Genomic DNA, 6,078 nt, shown 5'->3' on the forward strand with positions numbered 1-6,078 from the left:
TTTCTTCCAATCATGGATTCAATGTCTCTGCACTCTAAAGAGACCCGAGTCAGAACTGACCCGGAACTGGGTCCGTTGGGGTCATACACCGTTCCGGGTCAGAAATGACTTTGAATTTGGTCATGAAGACCCCGAATGGGGTCATCCTGACCCGATTCATGACTCTGAATGGGTCATATCTGACCACATTCCTTGTCATTTCTGACCCGGAACGGTGTATGACCCCAACGGACCCATTTCCGGGTCACTGTTCTGACTCGGATGTTTTAAGAGTGTGTTACTCACGGTTGAATAAACAATGAATTTGCTGGCCGGATTCAGGTTCTGCCTTGGTTTCAGGAGTCCAATAATGAGTATAGCTTACACCAGAAATAAAATTGGCATACTCGTCTGATCTATAACACATGCAGTCTCCATCATGAACAATAGCAATATCATGGTTTCCCGTCTTCACTCTACAGGTGGACACACACTCTTCATCAGAATGAACGCTAAAGCCGGAAACTATGTCTTGTAAATTCTGAAACGTGTGAAGATCTCCCTGGTAGCAGCCAAGAAATCCAGGTTCTGCGTGCATAAAGAATAAGATGTAGGCAATCTGTCAATCAGTTGCATGAAAAAAAAAACTCTCGACGGAAGAATTTCATGAATTTGAAGAATAAGATGGTTTAAACTTGCAGATATTTCATTATTCCGAACTGACATTAACAATTCCCGGCTCTTTCCTAATTCAGTTAAAATCATATTCCTTTGTTACTCACAATTGCCGAAATACTACAAGACAAAAAACTACAAGACCAATGACTCTACAGCTGGCCTTGTTTACATTCAGACCAATTTTATTTTCATCAAAATACATGGAACAGTTCCCTACGGTCACCTAATCTGTCAACGGAACGATGAAATTTCAATGAAGAAGGAGCTTTAAAACATTGTCATAAAATAAACGTAAGACGGGCCGATATTTGCACAATAACGAAAGGCAGAGGGTGATGATCATGAAAAGAGAAATATGAGGAAAAAATAATCACTTGCACCCTTAATGGGAATGATCCCTATGTCACAGGACTTTCAAAATAACCGTATGTACTGCAGTAGGTATGTAAAACGAAGTCAAAGTAATCAACTTTGTGTATGAAGCTATGGGGGAAAATGTCTGCATTGTTCAACTGAAAAAAAAACCTTCTATCAACGGAGACTGCTTTTGATCAATGATTCTTATTTGTCTTCCTTTTTATGATGAAACCTACTCGCGCACGAGAAAACAAAATTAAGATGACGCCAAAGAAAAGCAATGAGACCAATAAGATGTGCTTGAATTTCCACAAAATTCGAGAATTTGAAACTTTCTCTGCTTGTGTAGTTTTTGCTAATTTGCATGTATGCTCTCAGCTTGAATATATAAAGTTCGATACATTCTGGCAGAAAATATTAGTTATTTGTTAGCTCTTAGTAAGACTAGACTCAACAAAATGCACAGACAAAAATCCGTGCGTGATATTATTCCATGTGGCTGGAGGGAATGAAAGACAAAAAAAAAAAAAATGGGACACCAGTGATTTTTAAGATTCACGAATCGTTAGATTTCACATTGTGAAAATATGTCCTTGATTTATTGTAAATACGAGGTCAAATATCCTAATTAAATTACCTTTCAATTCCTAAACCAACGCCTCCTGAGTAAAATAAGTAGGTGTGATGTAGAACGCTGAAGCTGTTTTGCTAGATTATATTACTTTCTTTGGAGATTCATACTACAAAAAAAAAAATCACAAATAGTCATCATCGTGATCATACATACAGACAGACAGACAGACACAGACACACGCACACACATACTCACACAAATCACACAATTTGCCGCAGAGTATAGGTCTAATTTTAGTATGCCGATGGACCAACCCGGGTTTTATTTTTAATCAACGGTTTCCTCATTTTTGTTTCTGATATTAAGGTTCGAAGATGTGATGTTTTGCATGTTTCATTAATTGTATTTTCTTGGGAAAATCTAAGCTTTCAGTATAGTTTTCTTGAGTTCATAAATCAGCATCTTATAGAAAGGTAATCAAAATTATCCAATTAACCTTCTGAAATCTTTGAAGGCTTCCGTGGATGTAGAACGTTGAGAACGGCGAGAACATGCTTGCCGAAACGACGGGACTGGGTACGCCCTTTTCAGGGCCAAACACATACCCTAGAAAGAATACATGGTGCACCGTTAAAGGGATGGTACAGTATTGGTGGAGATGAGAATTGGGCTTTTAAGTTTTTGCGAGATAGCAGGAAAACACTTATGAAATAGTACAGAGCATACCATTTTACGAGGAATTAAAGGTTTTTTTAGATGAAAATCGGGTTTGAAATGACTGAAACATCCTTCCAAAAAGTAAAACAAACCGATCGTTGTAAAGTGTGGGTCCCACACTTTATTAGAATAGTTGTGATTTGGATATTTCAGCCATTTTCAACCAATTTTCATTAAATAAACGTTGAATTCCTCATGGAATTACATGCTCTTTCATATTCATAAGAGGTTTCTCATCATGTCACCAAAAATGTTAGAAACCTGAAATTAGGTCTCAACCAAAACTATACGACCCTTTTAAGCTTTCGACCACCCAACAATTAACATCTTTGACAAGTCCCATTTTATCTTAAAGCAATTATAGTATTTTGCTTTACTTGTAGGTTTTTATGTCCACGATTTTGTCAGAATAATGTGGTAACGTATCAAATTTCTACACTTCCACTAACAAAATGATAATCATTATAAATGTATGAACAAATAAATAAACTTATCTCACCTCGGCATTTTAGACTCACAGCCTTGTTCCAGGAACACTCAGATCTTTTCGACAGACAGTCTTGAACACGTTCATGCTGCGAACCTGCGCATTGATATTTTTAAATCTATTTATTCATTTATGTACGTAGTATTTTTTTTCAAAATACACATGGTAGTCTGATTTAGTGCCAAGGGGCCAGCTTTACAAGAGAGCCTCGTGACGTTCATATACATTACACAATTATTATGCTTTGAAGATTGAGGCGTACAAATGTGTGAGTACTGCAGAAACCGTAAATAAAGCACAATTCAATTAAAAAAAAAAGTTATACCCATAAAACCATTGAATGAAAAGAATTAATAATTAAAGTTAATTTATCCATGTTATCTACGCATATATCATCTTTTGAAACATAAAATATGAGTATGATATACAAAATTGGGAACAAATTTTAAAAAGAGCCAAAAAAGCAGGTAACAAACACGAAATAATAGCATTGAAACTGTCTCACTACTATTTTTTGGAGTCATTTACAATATATTTAAAGGTTTGGTATACTCGTTGATCTGAAATGATGTTGTTTTGATATTTCAATAATGAGAAAAACACCAAACACATTGTCGTAGGCTCTTGGTGGTCACTCAAATAATGAGTAGTGGACACACAGAAGTACGTTCCATATTTTATTCAGTGTAAGTGAGGAACGACAAGAAAACCCAGGCACAACACCGACTCGTCACGTGGACCGACAAATCACTGGATTCAATTCCAATGAAGGAATTACACAATTCTGAAGAGTAACGTGTTGAAGTATCAAATGCTGACTACGAACTCTAAACTGCAGAACTATCTGGTATGATGTTACTCTGTAGACAAGCACAAGTCGGAATGGATCCCCAAGTCCCAGCCCGACCAATGCACTTTACAATGTGATTCTGAATTTTTAGATGGGAAAGCGATTACCACAAGTGACAGTGATTTGATCTTTCTTCAGAACTGAGTCAAGTCATTAGAACCTTCCCTAGTGTTCAAATCTAATTTGGTGCATGAAATTCGGATTTACAAAACCTTATAGGCTTATGTTTCTTTGAATCTAATATCATGAAAATCACGAAACGCTGACGCACCCATTTACGCACTATCATCAAATTACAAGCAATACTTCAGTTACCGTAAGGACATGAAAGCCGTTGAGTCTTGTTCAATCTTGTTGCAGATCTTGACAAAGTTTGAGCTGAAAAATCTTTCACTGCTGTGAAGCCGAGCTCTTTGCAGACTAACTCAGCAGCTCTGAGGTTAAAGCCATCATAGCACACATATCTGTCTGACTCCAGAACCACCAAGCCATCCAGGGGAGAAGGTCCATCAACCAGCTTTACGAATGGTGTTTCTTGAAAACGAATGAACATTATATATCCCTTAATTACACGTTTGAACTAATGATTTGTACTACTAGTTTGCTTCTGACGTAATTGTGAATACAAAAGTACATTATACCCAGGGGATGCGGAACCGGGAAAAGGGGGGGCTTGGGGCCCCATTGGGCTGCAGCCCCCACATAGAAAAAAAAAGATAAGAGAAAGAAAAAGAGACCCATGACTTTCCGAGGATTCAGAGAAAGAAAAAGAGACCCATGGCTTTCCGAGGATTCCGTCCGGAGATATCTTGTCAGTATCCTTTTGACTATTAATATAATCAATGAATGATCAGTAGCTCAGGCGACACTGTACTGATATTTTTATGTATTTTGAACTACAGTGATATATTACATTCCTAATACTCTCCAAGTTAAAAAGTTATGGTTTTTCTGCTTGTGTATATACCATTTAAAGTAATTGCTTTTGATAGATATTATGTTTCCGCTATAGTGGAAAACTATTAATGAAGAAAAAAAAAATTCATGATGAGGTGCTCGCTATGTGAAAAACAGAAGGTAATTGCTCTGAGCAATTCCATACTTCACTCATCATTGATGGAAATTATCAATGAATGACCCTGCGCCATAAAATCACAAAAATGTCGCCTAACATGAATTTTTCGTCAAGGGCAGATTCTGAACGAAGAGACCTTAAGCTTTAGAATGACATATAACCCAAAACAAATCGACTTACGAAACCTAATTGACGGAATCAACGTATACCCTGTGGGAAAGTGTTTACTGAGAAAGGTGGGTTTGAAGTTTAGCATATGCCATGTGCTTACTTTAAAACCATAACTCTGGAGCAACAACAATAATGATTAAATTGATTATCAGATTAACAAAACTTTTCCACTCATTAAACTCACTCTATTAATGACTGATGGTACCTTGAAATACACTAGTGTCATCATTGCAAAAGCTTTTGAACTTGAAAGAGTATAGTATGTAAAGGGGTTTCTAAGAAATAAAAAGGGAACTCTAAGACATGTCTAATCAAACTATTCGAGAAAGAAGAGTTTTGATAAAAACGGGAAAAACGCAATTTCCCATCCGTCTCATGATCCAATATTTGAGAAATAAACAAAATTACGTAGAAGAAACATTACTCTTCCAAAAATATGACAAATACCCTCAAGATTGACAATATGTTTACCCATTGCACCTAATTTGAGTCCTCCACGCAAAATTGGTCGTGCGAATTTTTGTCACATTTGCGATACACAGTCATATTAAAATGAACTACAGTGTAGTTTCATAGTCTTTAGCTCTTTTCCTGAATGCATTTCGCGTGTCCTCTTGTCGAAGCCGGGAAAGGAGACGAATAGGTGTAACAAATATGATTTAGTTTGACACATAGATACTGAAATACACGAAATGTAGGCTCGAATTCTTTGCAAAGATTTGCCCAGCGGAAATCCAATAACAAATCCTTTCTCGTGCTATGATTAAAAGGAAAGCGGCAAAAAAAAAAAAAGAGAAGATAATTTATTGTCAGTTCAAAGACATCTTGAGAGGTATTATTACCAATATTCATCGTATACATCATATTTTCGTTTTCATCGCTTGTACAAAATCAATTTCGAAAGTTAAATGTGTCTGTCGAATCATATGAGATAAAACTTATACTTGAGATTCAAATACCAATGTGTATATTGCTTATCCATTCATGAGATTTACACAGCCTAAATCAAATGTTGAACATCTGCTGAGCGATTAAACAAATACCCTACTACACAAAGGCCATAATATTTTATTATAACAATAACAGAATTATGACAAAGGAATTTTGCATAAATCACAAGGCAATGTACTTTTGCACAAAGGTGTCAGTAGGTCCGACAGTGTTTGTTTTGTATATACCCTGCGTGATGC

The 6,078-nt window shown here is 36.4% G+C and overlaps 1 long non-coding RNA gene across 1 annotated transcript; it reads right to left on the reverse strand.

The window, feature by feature from the left end:
- Nucleotides 1-265: 265 nt before the first annotated feature.
- Nucleotides 266-4,233, reverse strand: LOC139738040 (uncharacterized). Its single transcript, XR_011711414.1, has 3 exons — nt 3,958-4,233; nt 2,805-2,888; nt 266-567 (listed from the first exon to the last, which is right to left on the reverse strand). It is a non-coding gene; the product is annotated as an uncharacterized lncRNA (long non-coding RNA).
- Between the last annotated feature and the right edge of the window lie 1,845 nt (nt 4,234-6,078).

Source organism: Diadema antillarum, unplaced genomic scaffold (genome assembly GCF_040938485.1).
Source record: "Diadema antillarum isolate AM-2024a unplaced genomic scaffold, OU_Dant_1.0 seq00000719_RagTag, whole genome shotgun sequence".
NCBI classification, from domain to species: domain Eukaryota; kingdom Metazoa; phylum Echinodermata; class Echinoidea; order Diadematoida; family Diadematidae; genus Diadema; species Diadema antillarum.